At 35.2% G+C, this 24,795-nt stretch overlaps 1 protein-coding gene and 1 pseudogene across 4 annotated transcripts in view; one reads left to right on the top strand and one right to left on the bottom strand.

Annotated features, from left to right (window-relative positions):
* Positions 1-24,795, bottom strand: part of GNG2 (G protein subunit gamma 2) — a 102,741-nt gene that overhangs the window by 68,268 nt on the left and 9,678 nt on the right. The window contains exons 2-3 of one of the 4 annotated variants that reach the window (XM_016120797.2): positions 20,426-20,511; positions 18,234-18,274 (exon numbers count right to left, since the gene is read on the bottom strand). The exons of 1 other annotated variant lie outside the window; for it this stretch is intronic. The gene's annotated coding sequence lies outside the window, so the exon portion shown is untranslated. The remainder of the gene's footprint in view (positions 1-18,233; positions 18,275-20,425; positions 20,512-24,795) is intronic. 2 more of the 4 variants (XM_016120796.2, XM_036238370.1) reach the window with 2 other exon arrangements.
* LOC118601346 lies at positions 18,507-18,625 on the top strand (annotated as a pseudogene).

Below are 24,795 nucleotides of genomic sequence, written 5' to 3'. Positions count from 1 at the left end.
TAAGATTTCTTTCTTACTAAAATTTGAAAATGTTATAAGTAATGTCTTGATATCTTTCTCTAGATGTTGATTTCCATCTCTAGGCTAGTCTTTAATCAATGCTGGCAACACTTTATACCTTAATTTGTTGACTCCTTAAAACATTTCTTTTATCAGCTCAAGTACTTACCCTATTATTTTGAAGTCAAATCACTGTGCTTAATTCTAAAAATGAGTCATTTTGGCCCACTATTATTTATATACTTTTAACTTGAGCCATTTAATTTTGGACTTGATTCTGTAGTTAATAAGCATATGTCCTTAATAAACTATTTAGCAGTTCTCATTGTAAACTCTTTACTACTTCTAGAAATGTCTTTAATTGTGATATCACAATTTTTACTACATGGTCTTTGTTTCATAGCTTTATGTCTTCTTTCTTGTCACTTTGAGTGTATTTAAGTCATTTTTAAAATTCTGAGACTTTTTCATTGTTCAGTATCAGACAATTTTAAAGTTTATTGGTTTTTTTATACTGTTCTTTGGAATTGCAACATTTAAAAATTAGTTGGATTATTTTGAAAATTCTACTTTGACTTGTTTTTTTGGATACTGAGGTTATGTTATTCAATATTTTTGTTTGAGACATTTTAATTGGCATTTTAATAGGTTTAATATGAAGAGGGATAAAAATGTTTCTACTTATAAATGATAATCTTTAAAAGTAAATACAGGAGAACTGTATTTTTTTTAGCTGTTAAATTCTTCCCATAAGTGATAGTTCTGATCTACTTTATATCTTAAAAGTTTTATCTTCAAATAAGCCTCAGTTCAACAGATAAAATTATGCTTCAAAGAATATTTAAATTCAAATATAATAGTTTCTTCTGTTAAGACCCCATGTTAAAAAAAGTTTCCGCTAATCCAGAACTAAAAGAAGAAATGCCTGATCACACAAAGCTCAGAGTGTTGCCTTTATCTCTAATAACGTCCCACAATAGCAAAGTTGGGATGAGGTCAAGTAGCACAGATCTCTTCTTTAACATTCTTTAAGTACAGCTAACACATCTGTCTATGAGGACCGGAACTAGGGACTCCCCTTTATTTTAATCTGGAACAAAATTTAGCACTGAGAAAAAAAATTTTTATACCTTATAACCAGCCATTTAACAAAATTTCCAATTCCAAAAGACACAAAAACTCTTATAGACTGAGAAATTCATTTAAAAAGAAAGCTACAATATTTATCTGAAAGCCTTTATAAAATGTTTTTTAAAAATATAAAACAAGATTCGAATAGAAAGACATGTTTCGTGGATGGAGAAAAGCTAAATATAAAAAAAGGTCATCCTTTCCAAATTAACATATGATTTTAACACAGTTTTAATCAAAATCTCCAATAGTTGTTTCCCCCTTTTTAGACTGTAACAAAATGAATTTCAAGTTTATATGGGAAAAAATGCCAAATAATACCAAAAAATCTTGAAAAAGAAGAGTGATATGGAACTCAGTTGCTTTTCTATATATTAAAACCTAAAACAAAACTATTATAATCAAGATGGTATCATATTGACACAGGAATAGAAAACAGATCCAAGAAGTATAATAAAAAGTACAAAAGTTGATACAAGTATATAAGAAACAACATATGACTAAGGCAGCCTTTTGATTTAGTAGATAAAAGGTATTTAAAGTAAATAGTGTCATTAAACTATCTATATATTTCAAAGAACATAAGGTTGTATTCATACTTCATTCACACCATATACAAATATATTCCAAATAGATTATATATATATATAAATAAAACCGAATCAACAGAAAGATTAGAGGAAGAGTTAAGAGGATGTTTATATTATCTTGGATAGAGGAAACCCTTCTATGCAAGATAAGAAACCATAAAGAAAAAAGATACATACATGTGACTAAATATAATATTTTTGTATAGCAAAGGATAGTATAAACAAAATCAAAGACAACTGCTAGACTGGGAAATAAATAACTGCATTATGTAGATCAGAAAAAGTATTACTATAACTAATAAACTAAGAACTTCCCACAAATTGAGAAAAGAGTCAAATAACATTACTAGAAAAATGAGCACAGGAAAAGAAATGATAATTTGCAGAAGAAACGCAAAAGAACAATAAAGACACATGAAAATATGTTCCGCCTCATCAAAATTCAAGGGGATATAAATTCTTCACCCAGCAAAGTTATAATATCAGCAAGACTGGAATATAGAAAGCAAGTACTCTTATACTTGCTAATGAAAGCCTGAACCAGTACAATTTTTTTGGAAAGAAACTGGCAGCGTATTTTGAAATTTAAAATATATATACCTTTGACTCAACACCCCCCATCTTTTTGGGATTTAACCAGAGTGAGGCACTGGTGTATAAGGACAGGTTAGTTAGGGGAAACACGACCACAGTCAAGGAGACCATAATTTCTCTCCACAGGGGAATAAACACTATGCAATCATCAATATAAGATACATCCACACCTATGAGCTGAATAAACGTCTGTGGCATTTTTCATGTAAAACATAGTTGTATGGCAATGCTTATATTTGAAAAAATCCTCAGACACAATATACATGTATGTGTTATTGAACTAAATGAAATTGCTGATATATGTGATTGAACTATTCAAAACTGCTGATATTCAACTGCTTTGGAGCTAGTAAATGGCAATCTCCTAAGTTTCAATGTAACACACATTTATTACGTATTGTGAGCATGAAAAAAATCTGGAATGATACATCCTAGGGCATTATACTGGTTACCTGGGGGAAGTAAGAGATAAGGAAAAAAGGGGTAAATGAACTTCTTTATGCATCTTTGTGTTGTTTTACTTAAGATTTGCAAATTAAAAATACTTAATAAATTAAAAATGAAAAAAATAGAAAAAAATGAGACTTTTAGTTTCAAGATGGCTTGAAAACACTTATCTAGGGGCAGAATCTACAGCAATGGTCTATTTAACTTTGTCAAATGTAGGAAACAAAAACTAATTTATTTCCTGGTCTCATATACTAAAATAGTTCAAAGTAAAAACCTAACGATTTTTTTTTTGTCATTTAAAAAAGTAATTCTAGAACATATATGCAACACAACTAGCTAAAAAGAAAATTCGGAGAATATTACTGACAAGTGGAGCAATAGGAGCCCTTTTACACCACTAATGAAGAGTAAGTTGGTGTAACTACTTTAAAACAATTTAGCATTACCAAATAAAGTTGAACATTGCATATTTGATGGCCTACCAACTGAACTCCAGAGTGTATGTCCTAGAAAAACTCCCGGATGAGGAATAAGAGACAAGTGCAGCACTACCAGAGCAGCATTTTCATGAGAGCGAAAGGCTGGAAGCAACTCAACTGCCCCAAATGGATAGAATGGATAAGATGTGGTATATAAGCGGAAGAACACCAGTGATGTATTGATTAATACTAGATAGCAGTAAAAATGAGGGACCTGTAACCACATGCATCCACCTGGATGAATCTCAAAACATACTGTTGGGTAAAATTCCAAATCAGAGAAGAAGCATGATTCCATTTTAAAAAGAGACCACACTAAATAATATAAGGAAAAGCAAGAGAATGATAAACTAAAAATCCAGATTATAGCTTTCTAGGAAAGGGAATAAAGGAGGAAGGGGTCGGGGGAGGCAAATAGGAGTATTTAAAAGTGATACTAATTGATAAAGCTAGGAGGGAATAAAGATGGAGAATGTATCTGCGATTGTTTTATTAATAGTCTTTAAGTGTGTATGCATATTTGTACATGCATGTATGTGTTTGATGCAAATTATGTTTCACACATGCAGGCACATACACACATAGAAAAAATCTAGGTCTATGTCTGCTCGTGCCTACAAAGCCCATGCTATTAATAAAGAAGCCACTTAACCGTCTTCCAGGCATATTTTGCATTGTAGAGAATTAATAAAAAAATGAACGGATATATTTCTAGAGTGATATTCAAAAGAACATCCCTGGGAGCCATGTTCTCCTAGGACCAGAAGAAAAAGTTATCTTATGCAATGTTCTGTAGTGTACCAGGAACTGGAGAGAATATAACAGAAAACCCAAGATAAACATACACTGACATAAAAATCTTCAAGTCACCTTGTAGAAGCTTTTATATGCTAAGTTATAGCAAAAAGCAAAGGTAACATGTCTGAATAGAGTTACATGGGTATTGCTTTCACTCTATTTCAATACTTTTTGTCAATTTATGATTAAACTAAAATGACACCAAATCTCAAACTTTGGCTCGTAAGATTTTTAAGAGCACGAAAAAAAAGTCTTCTCTCAAGGACAAATCCCGAGTCCCCAGGAAACACTGATTTCTTGGGAGTAGGCCAGGTGGAGCTCTATTTCCAGTTATGACAATGTTGGTCCTGATTCACAGCAGTCGAGCAGCTAAAATAAGGCAGTGTTTCAACAGGTGAAGGAAGACAATTAGAAAGGGAGGAAGTCTGTCCTTATTCCCATCCTCCACAGCTGCTTGAAACCAAAGTTGTACCTCCAACTGAATCACTACTAATTTTGAGCTATTGGCTTCTTTTCCTTTCCAAGGATTATTCTCAGTGTTAGGACTTACACATCACTTACTCTATCTACTGCCGCTAGCAGTTTGGTAAATAATCTGATTTAGCTAAGATGCTTTACTGACAGGATATCCTGTATCTAGTATAACTAACTAAGGCTAGAAGTAGTGGTTAGACAATGTGAATGCATGTTATTTTTTTTTTAAAAAAAGGAAAAAAAATTAAGGTAACTACAGGCTCTTTATCATCTCATAAACCAAAACAACATGATACTGAACTACCTTCCAAAATATGACTTACTTGCACATGTGACATTTTTGCTTCCTAACACTAGCAAGTTTCACTTAGTGTCAGGACCTGGAAATGCCGGTGCAGGGGACCACTGAGGTAAACTGCTTTAAGTTTTTCCTTTAGCAAACAAAAAAGGGAAATTAATTGATGCTCCTGAATGTTTTTACTCAAGCAAAGTTTCACATACTGCTTTTTAAAAAATGTCTTATTGAAACATAATATACACACTATAAAATACACTCTTTTAAAGTATACTATTTAGTGATTTTTAGAATATTCAGAGTTGTGCATCTATCACTACTCTCAAATTCCAGAATATTTTCATCACCCCCAAAAAGAAAACCCACACCCATCAGCAGTCACTCCCCATTTCCCCCTCCCCCTCCGGCCTCTGCAACCACTAATGTACTTTCTGTCTCTATGGATTTGCCTATTCTGCACGTTTCAAGAAACGTAAACATATAACATATGGTCCGTTGTGTCTAGTTTCTTTTACTTAGCATAATGTTGTCACGATTCATCTACGTTGAAAGCATGAATCAGTATTTCATTCCTTCTTATGGCAAGTAATATTCTATTTTAGAAATATACCATAATTTCATCCATTCATCAGTGGATAGACATTTTGAGTTGTTTCCTCCAGGTTGCTTATTTATGGTAAGGAACAAAAGAAAGTCTAGGAAGCAGAAGGAACTGAACTTCTGCTCAGAGCTTAACCTAAGCCAAGGATTAATAAACACAATTGTTGTTATAGCTGCATTTATACCCAATTCTTATAGACTGTGCTACTCCTGGAGGATATTAATGAAAATGTCAGCTGTGGTAACATGGAATATGTGAAAATTTTTCTTACACTATTAATGAGGAAAAAAGAGGGGAACAGAATTAAAACACAATTGAGTGTAAGTGGAGTGGGAGGAGACAGATAGAAGAGGAAGAAAAAAAGAAAAATTTTAAATCATTTCTTCAATAAAAAAATTTTTTAAGTAAAAAAGTAAATTCATTCATTCCACGGGAGTGGGGGAAACATAATTGAATAATATTCTCCACTAGGTGAGCAGAAAAATTGTGGTATACCAATCCAAAAAGAATACTACTCAGTAACAAAAAGAATAAACTATTGATACATACAACATGGGTGTATCTCCATGTAATTGTGTTGTGCAAAAGAAGCCAAACAAAAATTAATACATAATATTTATTGCATCGATATAAAATTCTAGAAAGTGCAAACTCTGCTAGAATGACAGAAAGCAGATCAGTGTTCAATTGAAGATGGGGTTGGAAAGGAGATATGTATTGGGCATGAGGAAACTTAGGATGAATATGTTCATTATCTTGATTATGGCAATGGTTTCATGGTTTTATGCAGTCAAAATTCATCTACTTTAAATATGTATCATTTATTGTATGTCAATTATATTGTATGTCGATTATACATCAATAAAGCTATTAAGAACAGTGTTTTTTAAAAAGTGAGCATACTCCCCAAAAGTATTTGAATAACTACGATGTGGAAAATACTACCTTCACTTTGCATATAAGGTTTCAATTAATTTTGTAACAAATCAAATTATTCTCATTCTACATAAAAGGAACTTGAGATTGAGAAGTAATTTGCCAAGGCGGCTGCAGTATTAGGCTGAAATCTCTTATTCTGAAACCCCAAATCAACGTTCTCTTCACCACACTGCCTGTCACTGCTCCTATTATAGACCCAACTCTTTTGTCTGGAATCTAAGGATCCCAGCAATTTCCAAGTCTGGGAATTTTCTGGTCCAGAAAAGAGGTTTATGCTGTAGTGTAGTATTCCGAATTTGTTTTCTTTTGCCTATCATCATATACTGCCACAAATATCTCTCTAATTATGGGGATTTGTCCAATTCAGTTGATTTATTCATCTTTGATGGATCAGAGTGGTTAATCTGGATTAGATCAAAGCAGGTAACCCAGGTCCTTGGGTCAAAGGACTGAAAATAATTCATCTGAGATTAAAAGCAAGCTGAACAAAACAACAAAAAAAAAAACCTGGCTACTCAACTCTCCAGCCTTGCACTGCATTCCTCTGAAACAAATCACACCTTTGATTACGGGAGACTTAAGAATGGGGATTCATCAGAGTTGCGAAGGTATCTACCTACTTTACGCTGCTCTTTCCACCAAACTTGAACTTTAAATTGAGGTTGTCATCCCATCTCTAAATAGGATCAGCATGAGGGTGATTTCCCTTCTCCAGATCATCTTTCACCACACAAACAACTGAACTGCATCCAAATGCTACCATTGTATTAGGGCCCATGTGAACATGGACTATGACCTGGATTAAATAAAATTAATGAAAAAGTAAAAGTTGGTTAAAATAATTTATTTGTAAGATAGCTAGATTCAGGGAGGAGAGGGTGCCATTTCCTTCATGCAAGATTTTCGTAATGAAGGTTAACTGTACCGGATATTGTATGTTCCGATTTGTTAACCTCCATCCTGCTTCACCCAGCTCTATGCCCGAGAAGACTAAACTGTATGGACTCAGCAGCAGACTTCCTTGTTGTTTTTCTTACAGTTGGGTTTAGTCAAGGGGGGAGCACAAGCAGGTCAGAGGGAGCGAGGAGAATCATTTCAGCAAGTTTGTGTCCTGGAATCCCTGCCTACAGGGACATTATAGTTTAGCTGTACCCCTTCCTGGACACCTCAGCTCCATTCAGTTCCCCCCTTCCCAGTCCTCATCCTTGCAAGCCAACAGGTGATAAGGGAGCCCTGGAGACACAATTTCCCTATATGTCCTTATAAATACTCTCCTTTAGTAAGTCCTCCCCCAAATTGATCAATTTGAGGATGTCAGTTGTTCCCAAAACAACTGAAATTTTCCGAGGAAAAATAAACTTATTCCAAGTCCTCGACTGATATGAAAACACTGACCTTCATGGGGCTGATATCGGGCCCAGACAAAAATAAACGATAGTCAGGTGAGATGTGGAGTGGCAGATTCAAACTTACTGCACTGGCGACGTATAAGGCAAAAGCAGAGTCACACATTTATAAGAACAGTCAAGGCGGTGGATACATTGCTCAGATGTTAAAATGTGAGAGATGTTTAAAACATTTTTAGATTGCTGTATCATGCTTCTTCATGCTTGCAGATCATATTCCCATGGTGCCTGCAACCTTTCTGCATATGCTATTCTACTTAGATTGAGACTTGAAACCATTTCAGGGGTTCTAATGATCAAATATGAAGAAAGAGATGTTTGCTACAACAAAAACTGCCTAAATAGCAACTCTAAGAAAGAGAACAGATTTCAAAGGTACCATCTGTTTTCCATCATTGAGAAGTATTTCATATGTAGTAAAAAAAAACTATAAAAGTAAAGTGATAGTTTCTGTGTCATATATAAGTTATAATCTCTGGTAGTTTTTGATTACATAGAGCTTCTATCAAAGATATAAATCCTTAAAAAAAAAAAGATGGATCTTGATCCCATCAGCTAATCTCTCATCCCCCCAATCTCCCATCCCCCAAATCACTCCAACTATATCATTTTCTAATGATGTATAATTACAATAGTTATTTAAGGTTGATTTTCTTTGAATTTTCTCTAATGAAGCCAAAATGTCATTTAGCAAGAATCTATAAAGCTCTTTTAAGTGAAAAGCCTAAAATATTGAAAACATGGTGCTGTTTATTTTTGTTTGGTTTGTGTGTGTGTATGTGTGTGCGTTTGCTATAGAGTAGGGCCACAAATAGAAAAGACAAATTCACTGAATTAAACTGAGTCAGCAAGGTAAGAGCCATCCTTTTAGTCATCATGAATATCTGTAAGAACTTAAGGGGATTTGACGTAGCAAAAGAAAACCTGGGAACTCTGGCAGCTTCCATTCAATTCTGTGTAACACCAGATGGCTCTTACAAAGCTCTTACTTCTTATTTTCCAAATTAGTGGTAATTTCATTCTTTTGACTTTTTCTAACTCCATGCAACATATCAATGAATAATATCATCTTGTATTTCTATAGCATTTTACAATTTACAAAACGCTTTCATTATCTCAACTGATCTTTACAGTACAGTAGTCCCCCTTTATCCATGGTTTTGATTTCTGTAGTTTCAGTTACCCACAATCAACTGGTCTGAAAATATTAAATGGAAAATTCCAGAAATAAACAACTCATAAGTTTTAAATTGCATACTGTTCTGAGTAACATGATGAAATCTCATGCCATCTAGCTCCGTCCCACCCAGGACATGAATCATCCCTTTGTCCAGCATGTCCACACTGTATACACTACCTTAGTCGCTTAATAGCTGTCCTGGTTATCAGATCAGACTGTTGCAGTATTGCTATGCTTGTGTTCAAGTAACCCTTATGATAGCCTAACACTACTGCACCAGGCCTAGGACATTTACCTCACTTCATCTCATCATGTAAGCATAGTATCAACTCACCTCATCACAAGAAAAAGGGTGACTACAGTACAATATTTTGAGACAGACCACATTCACGTAACTTTTATTATAGTATATTGTTATAATTGTTCTACTTTATTACTAGTTTCATTGTCTCTTACTTTGCCTAATTTATAAATTAAACTATCATATGCATGTACGTATAGGAAAAAACATAGTATAGTATACTTAGGGTTTGGCACTATTTGAGGTTTCAGGCATCCACTGGGTTCTTGGAACATATCCCCTGTGATGGGGGACTACTGTAGTTCAGATATAGCCAGAGAAAATATTAAAACCCCCACTTTATAGATGAGGTAACTAAGGCTTGGAGATATCGGTCAGGACTCTTTCAGTAGCAACCTGAATGAGCTTAGGCAAAAAAAAAAAAAAAGGAAATGTATTAGCTCATAACAACTGGATTAACGAACTCCAATTGTTACTGAGCTCTCTTCTTTCCCTTTATTTATCTGTCTCTGTCTCTCTCTCTTTTGCTTCCCCTCTGTGCACTAAACTTCATTCTCTCAGCATACTGAAACATGGCCTTAAGTGATCTTTACTGCCTAGAGACTAGAAAGGATGGGACACCTCCTCCCTTGACTTGGGTTGGAAAATTCCAGAGAAAGAACCTATTGGTCCCTGCTGAGTAGCATATTCACCCTTTAAGCTAGTTTCTGTGGTCTAGGGTTGAAATACTATGGCTTCCCCAACTTGGGTCAAGTCTCCACCCCTATGGCCAGGATTACCCAAACAAACAAAACAGGTACAAATATAGCCAGTGAGGAAATTGTGAGGAGAGAGCCAGTCACTTTAATTTATATGTACTGCATTAAATAATTTGCCCGAGGGACAGAATCAGAACAACTTTACAACCATCTCCAGACTGCATGCCTAGCATCCTTCCCCTTTACTTCGCAGCCTGTCACTGCAGGAGCCACTGAGGTGTTCCTCTGTCCCACTCTTCCCCACAGTTACCAATGTGGTCTGGCTCAAAACTAAAACTTGGAAAAGGCTCATGTTCTAGTTGTGATCCTGTCACTCTTCAGCTGTGTTTGTGGGCACATTACTTAACCCCTGGGAACCACAACTTCCTCCTTTGTAAAATAAACAATTCCTGCGTCACAGGGTCATCAACAGGATAAAGAGAAATAATGTACTATGAATGACTTTGAAAATTATAAAGAACTACCTTAAAATTTGTAAGTTCTGTGTGTGAATTTTAAAGAGGCTAAAATTACACATTGACATTCTTCAGTTACCGTCCTCTCTACCACCAGCTCTATGTTAGCATCACTTTTTAGTTCTGACATTTTTACTCTTTCAGTTTTAAAAGGCACATTTCAAAAAGATGTATCAAGTAGTGTCTTAAACTTAAAAGATATAATCCAGAAGAGAAGCCTATGAACAGATGGTTTAATAACATTTATCATGGTCACCTTTTCAATACAGATTAACTAGGAGATGGAAATTTTCTGGAAAACATACAAAAAAACTATTAACAGTGATTACCTCCAAGGAGTGTGGCTAGAAGTCAGTGTTTGGAAAGAAACTTCTGGTTTTCATTTATTCTTGTGTCAACTACTTGAGTTTTAAAAATCTTATACATATATTCCTTTCATAATGAAAAACAAATTTAAAAATATTAAAAGCATGGTTATCACAGAAAAGGAATATAGTATATACTCAGTACAGCATCTGACATCGAAAGCTTTCAATACATTCTTATTTGTTGATCATACTAGGTATTTATAGTTACCATCTATCCAGCAAACGAGAATCAACTTCACTAAAGTAAAGCCAGCTTTCATCTCTCTCTGAATGTATGTTTTCCATTAATCCTACTGTGAGGAACACTCATCACCACCTGCTGAGGATACAGTTTTAAACTCTTATACCTTCACACACTAAAAATGAACCTACCTTGCTAATTCCCAATTATAAAGCACAGTGCATGCAGCTATTTTTCAACTCTATTGCTGCTGCTCTCGTAGGCACACTTCCTTATCAATAAGAGAGGATGCTAGGCTTTTAGAAACCATTCTATTTTATAGCTGGGGGTTTGCACGATATTTCTAAGAAATTAAAGGTTACATGGCAACATATGCCAAAGCCAAAAGACAGATTTAAATGGTATTTTTTTAAGTGATGCAATAGCTATGAAGTTTGGATGCTATGTACCAGCTAAGTGCTATACTGGTTGCCTAGTTACGTCTCTGTAGAAAGGTCAAAGTGGTTGTTGCTGAATGTAGAAAAAATTAAAAGCCTTAAAGTTTCATCATTAAACCGAGGATTCTGTGTGAAATCCTATGTAGTCATCCCTTAAATGAGTCCCCATCAGACTTTGATCAGGTGACAGCACTTGGCGGTCTCTCAGGAGATATTTTAATGAAATATATGTGGTATTTGTTCCTATGCTCACATTTCATTAACGTTACCACTTCTGGACTCTTTCTATTTTATCACATTCAATTTTAATCTGATACTATAGGATATTAAAAAAACTTTCCAGCCTCTTTGATATAATTTCTACTCAATGAGAAGAGAAAAAAAAATCCAGTTTTTACATTTTTAAACGTAAAAGACAAATTTTTATTATGATCAGCTTTGCCAAGTACAGATCAGTCTATAATCTAGTAATAAAAACTATACATCTTAATAGTAAACAACTACTCTCTTAACTCTCAGAGATATTTCTCTTTCACCTTCTTGAGATTTTCCTCATTAGTCTGCCTTGCAGCCACTTATAAAACTAAATATCTTATTTCAGTAATGGGACAGGATAGAGCAAGTTTGGTCTAGAAATTAAAATGGATACAGATTTTTTCCCAGAATTTTAAGATAAGGAGAAGCAGTGTTTTTTTTAATCTCTTGAAGTTCAATTGACGTTTTTTTAATTGAGGGAAAATCCACATAACATAATTGAACCATTAACCATTTTAGAGTGCGTAATTCAAGGGCATTTAGTTCATTCGGTGTCGTGCAACACCACCCCTGCCTAGTTCCAAGACATTCCTATTACTCCTGAAGAAACCCTGTACCCGGAGTAGGTATTTGGGTTTCTCATTTGTATTTATTTTCTAATTTCTTTTTGGAAAAGAATAAAAGGATCTGGGTTTCAATGGCAATATAATGATTTGACCTGCTTTCATTTCTGCTGGAACTTATTTTATTCACACACATGCATACACACACATATACACACACACACCAAAACAAAACAAAACAAAACAAAAAAAACCAACCACAGCAGAGGTTTGAAACTGAAATGAGGCTGGCCTTAAAATGAAACCAAGACTGGGAGTCCTAGAAGAGAAGAATCCAAAAAGGCATTGAAGAGAATATCAAAATAATTCACAAAGACCTATGCTTGTCAGAAACCCAGATCCTACCTCCATGACTGATAATGCTCAATCTTTATTTATTTATTTTTTGGCCAAAAAAAAAAAAAATTGAAAGAGGATTCTTTGTGCCTATCAATAAGGACAGTTTGGAGGAAAGGAAACAAATATATTTAAAGACATACATAAATACATACACATGCACATACATAAAGGTCTGCCAGCTCCTAAAAATCTAATGTCTTTTATGAGGAAAGCTAATTTATTGCTCTTTCAAGTATACTTACAGTCCTCTTTGCTTAGCTCCCATGTCTTAGAGAACAAAAATCTCCAAATGCAGGTCACAGAAATCTAAGGAATGGGGGCCTAGAAATTTCAACATTCTTGTTTTCTCGGTCAGGCACTGCTATGGATGACATAGGGCAGGGAATTATGGAATCAGGGAGGAAGGGCTGAACAAGTCTTTACCCAGATGCATCTACTTACATCAAGATAACCAGCTCACACTCCACCACTGGGAGGCCAAGAAGCACCAAGTTCTGAGAGCTGGCTAAGACTCCAAGACATTATCCTTTTCAACCCTTTCCCCTTGGGCATTAACGATAGTCTCTTCCTAACGCTTATCTATTTCTGAATGAACAGTCTATGTTGTCCTTAGGGGGGAAAGTTTAAGTTTGTTATACGAAAGGCAGGGTTCAAACTAAGAGAGCTCTGTGCTGCTTTGGCAAACTTGGATTTTATTATTTTTATACTGAAATATGCTGAAAAAAATTAAACAAGGTGCTCTGGTCACCTCAGTAATAAAGTTATTAAAGCTGTGATCTTCGGGAATATGCTGGTAACAACGAAGAACTGAAAGGGCAGGCTATTAAATGCAATACCTCATAAATGTTACTGGTTCTTAGTACTGAATCTTAGGTTGTTTGTTTGTTTTTTAAGTTGGTTTGGACAAACATGTATATGTGGATGTAAATTTTCCAAGGGTTAGATTCACCCCTATTTTCAAACCAAACCCTGAAGGTTGTTTTTGTCATTATTTAATTCGATCAGAATTTCTATTTTAATTCATCAACATGATAGCCACTTTTCACTAGAGCCACTGTTAGACATCTGGGGTAACCAGCTGCCCCAATTTATGCCAGGACTCTCTTGATTTCAGCACTGAAGTTCCTGTGTGCCAGGAAACACCTCAGTCTTGAACAATCCAATATGGTTTGGTACTCTGCTGTTAGCTCTAGGTTTGGCCTTCAGATCTGCATTGTTGAAGTGTCCAGAAGAGGCTAGAAAGAGAAATTGCATCAAAAATATCCAGCTACATTCCTTTCCAGAGCTGGTTTGCAAAACCACCTCTCATTTACCAGGCAAGAAATGCTTTCTTACCTTGTGGGGATTACTTCCCTAATGTATGGAGGAAATTAAACCATACCTAGAAATTAGCTATTATATATATATCACTACAGTGAGATTCTGAAATACTGTTATTTTTCCTTCAATTACTACATTTTAGAACCTAATAAATAAAGTAAAATGTGACAGACAGACATAACAGCATAAAAGAAAAATCTCACATTTCTTTGGTGCTATTCAAAAACCTTGGAACATGCACACTGTAGGCAAACTTGCTAGTTGGAGAAATGTCAAAAACAGCACACTCTCCAGAGACAACACCCATAGTACCAGAAAGTCTGGCCAAGGAAGGAGCCATTCGACTTCAACCTGTCCACTTGATCTGATTCCAAATACTCCAAGAAAACCGAAAGCCTTCAGTGTCTGTATCTATCTATAAAGCAGGTTTCACAGAGTCACAGCAAGAACTTCTTACTTCATTGACTTAGGAAACTTAAACCCTCTCAGCTCAAACAAAATGTTATAATCATAGTTCTGATATCTGAGGCATTTCTACCTTTTAAAGAGATGAAAACAATTTCTTTTTACTTGGAGTAGGTGGAATAATGGCCCCAAATAGGTTCATATCCTAACACTGGAACCTGTCAATCTGTAATCTTACATGGATAAAGGGACTTTGAAGATATGATTAAATTAAACAATTTGAGATGGGAAGATTATTCTAGATAATCCAGGTGTGCCAAATCTTATCACATGAGTCCTTAAAATCAAAGAAGCTTTCCTGGATGAGTTTAGAATTAAATGCAATTATAGTATAACGAAAGAGATACAATATTGTTGTCTCTGAAGGTAGAAAAAAGGAGACTCTAGAAGCCATAAAAGTCAAAGAAATAACTATGGGAGGTGAACACAGTGTAAACATATATATGCCTTACTGTTAAAGTGTACAGTAACTTATTTCATTAACCGATGTCATTATAAAAAAATTAATTAATAAAAAAAAAATGAATTCTCCCCTAGAGCCTCCAGGAAGGAATGCAGCTCTGTGGATACTTTGCTTTTAAATAAGTGAGATCCCTACAGAATCTAACCTGCGGAACTATAAGATAATAAACCTGTTTTATACTACTATGTTTGTGAGAATTTGTTACAGCAACAATAGGAAACAGATATATCCTTCGTCATTGCTGTTGTTCAATTTGCATGATGCCTTAAGTAGTATTTTACTCTGAACCCCAATATTTGACCATTTCTTACCTAGTATTTAATTTACTTCTCTGCATAGACTTAAAAATATTCATTTAATACTAGAACAGATATACTCAAAATCTCTCCGACGGAGCAAAACAGTACTTTCTTTTACACGTCTACTTTGCTTCTTTCTTTAGTTTGTTAGCATAGAGACCACTTACATAAGGAACCACTGAGCATAACTGAAATCAATAATTTTGAATGAAGCAAAAATGTTTTTAGGTGAGATTAGAAAATGTTAAATAACCTCTTTAATGTAGTATACTAGGACACAGTAGTTGTCAATGTCTCCTTAGGGCACTCTGGATAGCACAGTGACTGGAAGATGCCACTGGCCTTCTGTTACCCAAGGACAGAATAACAAAAAGCACAATGAAGAATTGTCTCATTCAACATGCCTGCAGCCCTTACTGAGACATTCGCTTGGACTGATTTAAACCATTTAAGAACATTCATTAGCATGAAAGAAATCAACACAAATATCAGACAAAGAACATCAAATACTTATAAAAGTCTTCATTATTAGTTATATTTATTTGGTAGACTGTAAGGATAGCTCAGCTCTCACCTGTAAGATATTAAGTACTGAACTCCAGAAGAACCTCATTATGGAGTAGCAAAAGCTATACATAATCTTAAAAGAAGACACCATGCAGACCTTTCTTTTAATAAGCTCTAGACAAGACATTCTCAACCCTCGCTACACATTCAATTACCTGGGGAGCTTTCAAAAACTGCAGCTGTTCAGACCCCTCTCCCAGGGATTCTGATGCAACTGGTCTGGGTGGGGTCCACATATTTTTAAATGCTCTCCTAGAGATTCTAATGTGCAAACAGGACTGAGAACCACTGCCCTGTACCCATCTACTGGACATACCCACCTGAATGTGGCCACTCCACAGATTCGAATCCACTCTTCCTGTATTTGTAATCCAGTTATCACCAGCTACCCAATTGCCCAAAAGAGAAGTCTGGGAATTATTCTAGATGTCTTCCACTCCTTCACATCTCATCTTTAATCAGCAATTTTATCAACTCTCCCATATTAGGACTATCATTTCCAAACCCAAGACTTCTACTGGTCTCCCTTCCATTAGTCTTTCTCCATGTCTTTATACTTCGCTCTGCAGCCTAAGGAATTATCTTTAAAAAGAATTATATGTCATTCTCTGTCTTCCCACCCAAACTAGATTCAAGTCTTGAGCCTGGCACTTAGGATCCTACCCAAGCTTCATTGGCCTGCTTTTCAAGCCACATCTTTTCTATCTGCTACTTCTCGACCATACTGTGGCCACTGTAAATTTCTGAAGGTTCCACTGTGCTCTTTGGGGCCTTTGTGAACTTTCACATGTGATTCCTTATTCCCAGAATGCCTTTTCTCTAACTTTTCTGACAGATAGCACTTCATGTCATAGCTCAAATGTCCCTTTGTCCATCAAGCCTCTCAATAAACTCCCCACAGAGTTAGTCCTCTCCTCTCTCACTCACTGCAGACACCTCCTTTTTGCAAGGTTCTCACCCCCGTGAGACTGAGCAACTCTGGGCCAAGGCCTGTCTGTTTTCCATCTTTATAATGCCCAGCATCTGGCATTCACTTGTTTGTTCATTCATTCAACACTTGTATTAAATATATAACAAGTTCCAGACAACTCACCAGATGCTGGAGGCAAAATGGTTAGCAAGAGACACTATTCTTGCTCTCTCAGAGCTTATATTCTTGAGAGAGAGGCAGATAACTGGACAGACATTATAATAAATTAAGAAGGTATATCAGTGAGAGTTAGGAAAAGTGTTTCGTGTTTTTAAGTTCCCAGTATATTAAGAAGTGAAAAAAATGACAGAACTGGTTCGAAAAATTGTGGCATATTCTAAATGTTTACATTTAACAATTAAAGTTATACGATGAGTGTCACCTTTCCATTTTATCAGTGGATCTTCAAGAGATAACTTCATTTGGAAATGTCAGAAGTCCAATTTGAGGATCTCATGAATGAGAGGTGAGGAAAAATGTCTGTCTTATTCTAAGAAGGTTGTGACACTAGTAAATACTAAATATTTCTTGAAAGAATAAGAGAACGAATGATTAGCTCTAGTAAACTGTCAGGTTATAAGTAGGTTTTATTTTATTAGCATTTTGCTATAACCACTCAATAATTATGCAAGTAAACAATTAAAAATCCAACAGCCAAATTCAAGCTGCTGTCATATAACCCAGTGGGGAAAGAAGAGAAGTGTAGGGAGGATGTAAGTGAGACAATACCGGCTATGAGCTGATAAATGTTGAAACTGAGTGAATATGTATATGGAAGTTCATTATACTATTTTCTCTATTTTGATATATGTTTGAAACTTTTCATAATGAAGTTAAATTTAAAAAGGGGGCAGGAATAAAAATCCCAGTCACTGACTTTAAGAAACTACGGATCTTGGTTGGAGAGAGGAAACACATTATCACCTGTCTCAGCAATATGGTGACCTTTCAAACCTATAAGCAGACTCAAGTGGCTTTAGCTAGTTTCAAGAGCCAAGTCAGCTTCTTCAAGAACAAACTAAACCAGCATTAAATTGACCTTTCATTGCTATTGCTGTTGCTGCTGGAAAAGCCTTTAGAGTATCTACAACCGATCTGTTAAGAATAGGCTTTACCGTTCTCTGATCTAATCTCTGATCTACCTGACTGACATCTGTTGTTCACAGGGTATGTCCTCAAATGGTTCAATCAATTAGTCACATATGATGCCACAAGAATACATTTTGTTAAGGCAATGACCTCAAAGTCTCTCCAGCTAGTATTTTTAGAAGAAAATGGAGAAATCTGGGTGGGAAATCTGATTTTCACTATCAAAGAGAGCATTTTTTCCTTTAAATTCTGAAGTTATGTCAATATTGTTAAAGACTATGAAGGTCTGATAAACATCACATGTAAAATGTTTTCATCTATAGCATCACTTAAGACATGTTTTCTCCTCTTGAAGTTATGGTTAGAGTCAAGAAGATCTTAGAAGAAAATATTTCAGAATTCTTACCTCTTCAGTTCCCAAAGCCTGAGGCTCACTGGCAGATATTGCTGTCAAAAAAAAAAAAAAAAAAAGAGAGAGAGGAAAATGAGTTTTTTAGAAAAAAGAGAAATCACATGATACCTAAGAGGTGAACAAGCTAATGCATGTTGCTTAACTGAGGTTTGATGGTAATGGCCAAATGCTTCTAAGGGCAGGTGGGTTCTAAAGGCAGGCTTACATTTCTGAGCCAAGAAACAGACATTTTGTTAACTCTTTTTCTTTTAAGAAATATCTTTATAAGTCTACAGCCATGCCACCCTGAACACACCCAATCTTGTCTGATGTTGGAAGCAAAGCAGGGTCGGGCCTGGTTAGTACTTGGATGGAAGACCACCTAGGAAGACCAGGTGCTACAGGCATAAAAAAAAAAGAAAGAAAGAAAGAGAAAAAAAGAAATGTATTTATGAAAATAGAAGTCCCTTTCTTTGTGAACTTCCCTAGCCTGCAAGAAAACATAAAAACACGAAGTTGGCTTGGGAACCTAGAGGCAGCAGAGTTCTTGGTGACAAAGGCTGTGTGCCACTGAGATGAATAAGTACAAACCTTCCTCCTAACTTAACCCAATTTGCTCCCAGAGGGACAAAACTGACAGAGACAGAACATGCTCTTGAACCAGATAGGAGTTAGAGTTCCATGTGTGTGTGTCTAGTACTTTAAGAGGGTAGATGGACAAGTTAGTAGTTATAAAAGCACCTTTAGCTTTCAAATCTTCTGCAGGCTATTTAAAAATAGAGACACCTATATCCCAAGGCACTAAGGACCTCTGAAGATGTTGAGCAGATCTGGCCTAATTTTGCCTCATGCCCAAATGTGGTTCACATCTAAGAAAGTTCCTATGTACAGTAGTATCTTTACTACTGAAAAGTTATCTAGCACTCAGCTCAAAGGGAATCGCCTCTACCTCAGGGAGCGCTTTACCATTCCTATTTCATCGTGTCTCAGAACAAAGATGTACTTCATATCTAGAGTACTATGACTAAGGGTGGAAATCAAATTCACATTGGATTCTAGGACCAAAAGTACATCAGTATCTCTAGATGCTACAATCTCAATCTGACCAATTATATTCCCAGATGACTTTAAGGGATCATATGTTTTTAAATGAGCCAAAGTCATTACAAAACTATTATCTCAAGATTAATGACAGCAAAGGAAAAAAAAAAGCCAAGGACAAAAGCAACTTTTCAGAAAATGAAACTTAAAGATAACAATAATTAGTGAGACTTGCAAAATAAACCTTTCCAAGGGTGCTCTGAGTCTAGCACTCTTATACATTATTGGCAATAGCATCAATCAGCACAACCTATCTGAAAAGCAGTTTGGTACCATTTATCAAGATTCTCAGATATGTTCTCAATCATCATCTTAGTGAAACCACTCCTTGACTTCACCCTAATTAATTAAAAAATCTAAAATGTAGACAAAGAAATATTACCAATGTGTTAAAAGCAGCCTAAATATTAAATACAATCTATTAAACAAAATGGAGAAATTCTACATGATGGAACTTTAAAATAATGAATACAAAAAACTTAAGTGAGGAAAAATGCACATGATATAAAATGAAAAGAGAATATAAAATTTTATATATAGTATGACCTCAACTAATTTTCTAATGTACACTTATAAATACATGATAAATTTTCTAATACAGTATCTATATTTTTCATATGTAATATTCTTCTACTAAACCATATATAATATTTTCTAGTAAATATTATAATCTTTCCATATATATTTTTCTAGGAAAAAAACTGGAAGAAGATACATCGAAAAGTAAACAATATGTTATCTCTTTTGTATGGGATAACGGAAATAGCATAAATCGCTGTTCTCTTTTTATTTCATGCTTATAATGAAATTTTAAGCCAGAACATATATGTCAAGAATAACTACTTTTTCCAGTCTCTCTTGGTGCCAGGTATATTGGCCATGAGTCAGAGTTCAACGGGATGGCTGCAAAAGTGATATGTGCAGCTTCTGGGTCATGCCTTCCCCTTTCCAACTTTTTCCCCATCTGCTGATTATAGTGAAGTCCTTGTTAGATCATAAAGCAAGGGAAACATGCTAGGAATGATGGAACAACATGATGTAAGACACCTGGGTTCCTTAATGATCTTGTGGAGAAGAGCTATCTTAACCAGCTTTGGACCACCTACCTCTGGGTTGTATGAAAGAGAAATAACTTCTAGCATTTGTCAGCCACTGTGATATCAGGTCTCTTACATGTGGTTCAACCGAAAACCTGATTAATGGAAGGAGTCTTCTTAATTTTTCTTTACAATTTAAGCATTTTTCAAATTTTCAATAATCACCATGAATTACCTTGATCATCAAAAAAAAATTAAGTTAAATTTTGTTTACTAATGTAAACATATGAGGAAAAAAAATGAAATTTATAGTTTTGAGAAATAATTATTACATCATATACCAGGGCACAAATTACACACAAACTCCCTGACATTTAATGATCTTTAATCATACCCCAAGTCTTTTGAAAAATAGTTTTAATAAGGCAAAGTCGTTTAAATAAAATCTGCTTTAAAATCTACTTGAGAAATACTCTAAAAAAATAAATAAATAAAACTCTAGTCAATGTACTGCAATAGTTCTCCCTTATCCATGGCTCCATTTTCCATAGTCTCAGTTTCTCATGGTCAACAGTGAGTGGTTCACAACATTAAATGGAAAATTCCAGAAATGAACATCTCATATGTTTTAAATTATGTGACGTTCTGAGCAGCATGATGAAATCTCGTGCCATCCCACTCCATCCTGCCCAGGATGTGAATCAACCCTTTGTCCAGAGCATCCATGCTGTATACACTACCCACCTGTTAGTCACTTAATAGCCTCTCAATTATCAGATCGATTGTTATGGTATAACCCAAGTGCTTGTGCTCAAGTAACTCTTATTTTACTTAATAATGGCCCCAAAAGCACAAGAGTAGTGATGCTGAAAATTCAGATATGCCAAAGAGAAGACATAAAATACTTCCTTTAAGTGAGAAGGTATGTAAGTATAGGAAAAAAACATGTATATATAAGGTTTGGTCCTATCCATGGCTTTAGGCATCCTCTGTGGGTTTTAAAATGTATCCTCCACACATAAGGGGGCCTATTATATATTTATCCATTTAAGAGCATATCTAGATGTCTTAAATTGAACTTAGTAATGTTCTTAAATAGTTTTGTGTGTGCACTAACTTTTAATTTAAGGGTGTTGTTTGTTCTCCATATAGTATCATAATGAATCATTCTTACAGTAATTCCACTGACCCAATAACTCTGTTGACTGTTCATCAACCAAGCATATGCTTTAATTTACTTACCCTGGAGGGATGCCAGATTTGACAGAGCTCACACAACTTCTCTGCTTTCCTCTGTGACCCAGGGGCTTGCATTATAAGATGACTGTCCAAGATAAAGGAGTCATATCTACTCTAAAAATACAGGAAAGATACCTGGTCTACTTGGAGATCAGATCTAAAACAATGGCCTCACCAAATCTTGTCTCTAACCATATTAGAATAATGTACTGAGGATCCTTTAAATCTGAAATTATGTTATGTCAGTGGCATTTGGTGTTTTTTAGAGGATCACTAAATCCCTGTGCGCTTGCACACAAGACAGCAGACCAGGTAGACCTTAGGGACTTATATGTAATTATATATAAGATTTTTAAAACCCTATCTTTCCTCCTTCTTCCCAAGAGAACGCCAAATGGTCCTTTCCTCCCCTGTGAATCACACCACCCAACGCTAATATGGCTAACTTATATTCAATAACAAAGGCAGGATGCCAGAGTTTCTTCACTTCCCTCTCAGGATGACTGTGCCAGTATGTTCTCAAGAACCCCCTATACTCTCTCTTGCAATAATTGAAGCTGATAGTCAAAGCTCTAAATTCTGTTTCTCTCCCCTTCTTCACTTTACAGCAACAGAAGCAAGCCAACTCGACAGGCCTAATTACCATGGTAACAACATGCACTGAGATTATGAGTGTGTTTGTTTTTTACAATGACTCACAGATTGTTCCCCCAGAAGCCCCAGACACACAGGTTTCTGGCTGGTTTATAAAATCTATCCAAAGTTTTCTTGCAAATTTCTTGCTCCTGTTAGCATAATTGGTGTGATGGAGACAATTTCATCAAATCAAAGATGCCCTTCTCCTTAAGGATGAAAAAAAAAATTCATTTGGTTCCTTAAACACTCCAAGATTAATCAATTTAAAACTCAAGTTAATAATGAAATTAATTTGAGTTTGTACACTGGAGATAATTAATCTGTTTCTAATTTAAATAATTAAGGTATTTCATAATGTATTTTTAGAGACCCAAATGAAATAATGAGATGAAATAAAATCAGCAGTAAAAAAATATCAAATAAAATAGCCTAAATCTGTGGGTACATGGTCGATCACATGTAAAGTGTTACAAAAGAATAAATGTAGGTCTTAATACTGAGATTTTTTTAGAGTAATGTCCAAAATAAAGACATTTATTTTTTTAAATGCAGACATGAAAGAGTCTAGACGTTTGGAAGAACTATGGACTACCTCCATTACTTTATTCAATACATATTATTTAAGACCCTCTATGTACGAAGCACCATTGTTTATAACTAGAATATCCCAATAGAGCTTAGGGCAGGCTATTTTCTTTCTGGAGACAAAAGCCACAGGCATGGCTCAGTGCATTATCCCCTCTTGAAAACATCCCTTGCTTCACAAGACACCAATCTGAATAAGCTCTCCATGTGAGGGATCATTACCTAATGATCACATCAGGCCTGGAATTCAGAGTCCTGACTCCTTCAAAAAAAAAAAAAAAAACCAAAAAAACACAGTAGTAATTTTAGTATGTTAATTTTCCTTTGTATGAAATGGAAGTAAATCTTATTTGATAAAAATAAAATGTTAATTGGAAATTTTTATATAAATCTCTTTAACTTAAGACTCTAGGCTTCCTGATCCTTACATATAATATAACATATATTATGGGCGCACATGCTCACACACACAAACACATGAACTAGTCATTAAAAATTACTATCTCCAAATCGCTACACATTTTGTAACCAATAATACATACATTTTTTCTCTGCAGTTTGAAGGGATAATCTGAATGTATCAGTCAGGATATGCTAGGTTATAGCATGATAACAAACAACTCCCAAAATTTCAGTGGCTCAAGACAGTAAAGCTATTTCTCACTCTCACTCCATGTCCATTACAGGTTGGTGGAGAGACCATCATTACTCTAAGACCCAGGCTTAAGAGTGCAGCCACCCTTTCTGTGCTTCTACTACTGCCATTTACCAAGAAATGTGCTTATTATATCCTAGTTCTTATAAGCTTCTTCCTGAAAGTGATAAACATCATTTCTGCTCATGTTTCACTGGCCAAAGCAAGATACACGACTATATATAACTAAAGTGGACAGAGAAGGGTACACCTATCATGACTTGGAAAGGAAAACTGGAAATATTTATGACTAAGCACAGGGATTACTGAACAAATAGCACATGACTGAGACTGACACTTAACTAAGCCCAAATATCGGCACGTGACTATCCCAGGGAAATAGGCTTCCTTAGGCGATTCCTTACTCCAAGTTCTGAGCACCTGTAATTAACGTTGGGCCATAATAATTTCTGATGAAACTTGATAAGCGTCTCATGGATAGAATAAAAGATGCTCACATTTTGTAGTAACGATCACAATTGTACTAATAACAGCTAAATTGCTGAATAGTTACTATGAGTCAGGCACTATGCTAAATAAATATTCTACATACATTGTATTATTTTCTCCTGACAATTTTGCAAAGTGGATATCGTCATCATTATTTCCCATTTTATAGATGGGGAAAGTGAGGCATACGAAGTTCAAGCAGCTTGCCCAAGTGATTCTGAATCCAAACCAAAGTCCTTTAACTGCCATACTCTCCAGTGTAGAAAGCCTTATAAAATTACATTTCTAATTATATTTTAGAATTGTTTTAAGACTTACGATAAAAGATAAGTCAAACAATATTTTTGCCTAGAAATTTTCACCTTTGCATACTTAAATTTTTTTTTTTATTATTTTAATTAACAGAAAATCTTGGGGCTGTTCTATATCAAGTTTTTTCCCAAAGGAAAAAAAAAATAAAACTGTGAAACGTCTTTAATGCCTATAAACAGCAATATTCCCTAAGCACACAATCATGCATGAGTTTAAAAAAAAAAAAAAAAGTTCTCCAAGGAATGCCTCCTAAAATGACAGACTCTTTTTCTGTTTAAATTTTTTTCACAATTTTTCTCACATGGTTCTACACAGATCAGATAAATACCTTTCTTAAACAGAGCTCTGTTGGCAGAGCCTAGAAATTAGCTTCACTTTCCTGTTTAAAAATGCAAATATCAGAGTAGGAAGCACTCAATAGTTTATTACAGAAAAGGTACTCCCACCATTAATAGTTTGGTATGATGAGAATGCACAGGAACACACCTAGAGACAAGCAGACAGAACACTGTAAATGATGGCA

This window comes from Rousettus aegyptiacus, unplaced genomic scaffold, assembly GCF_014176215.1.
Source record: "Rousettus aegyptiacus isolate mRouAeg1 unplaced genomic scaffold, mRouAeg1.p scaffold_m13_p_3, whole genome shotgun sequence".
Lineage (NCBI taxonomy): Eukaryota > Metazoa > Chordata > Mammalia > Chiroptera > Pteropodidae > Rousettus > Rousettus aegyptiacus.
This window is presented reverse-complemented; position numbering and strand designations above follow the sequence as displayed.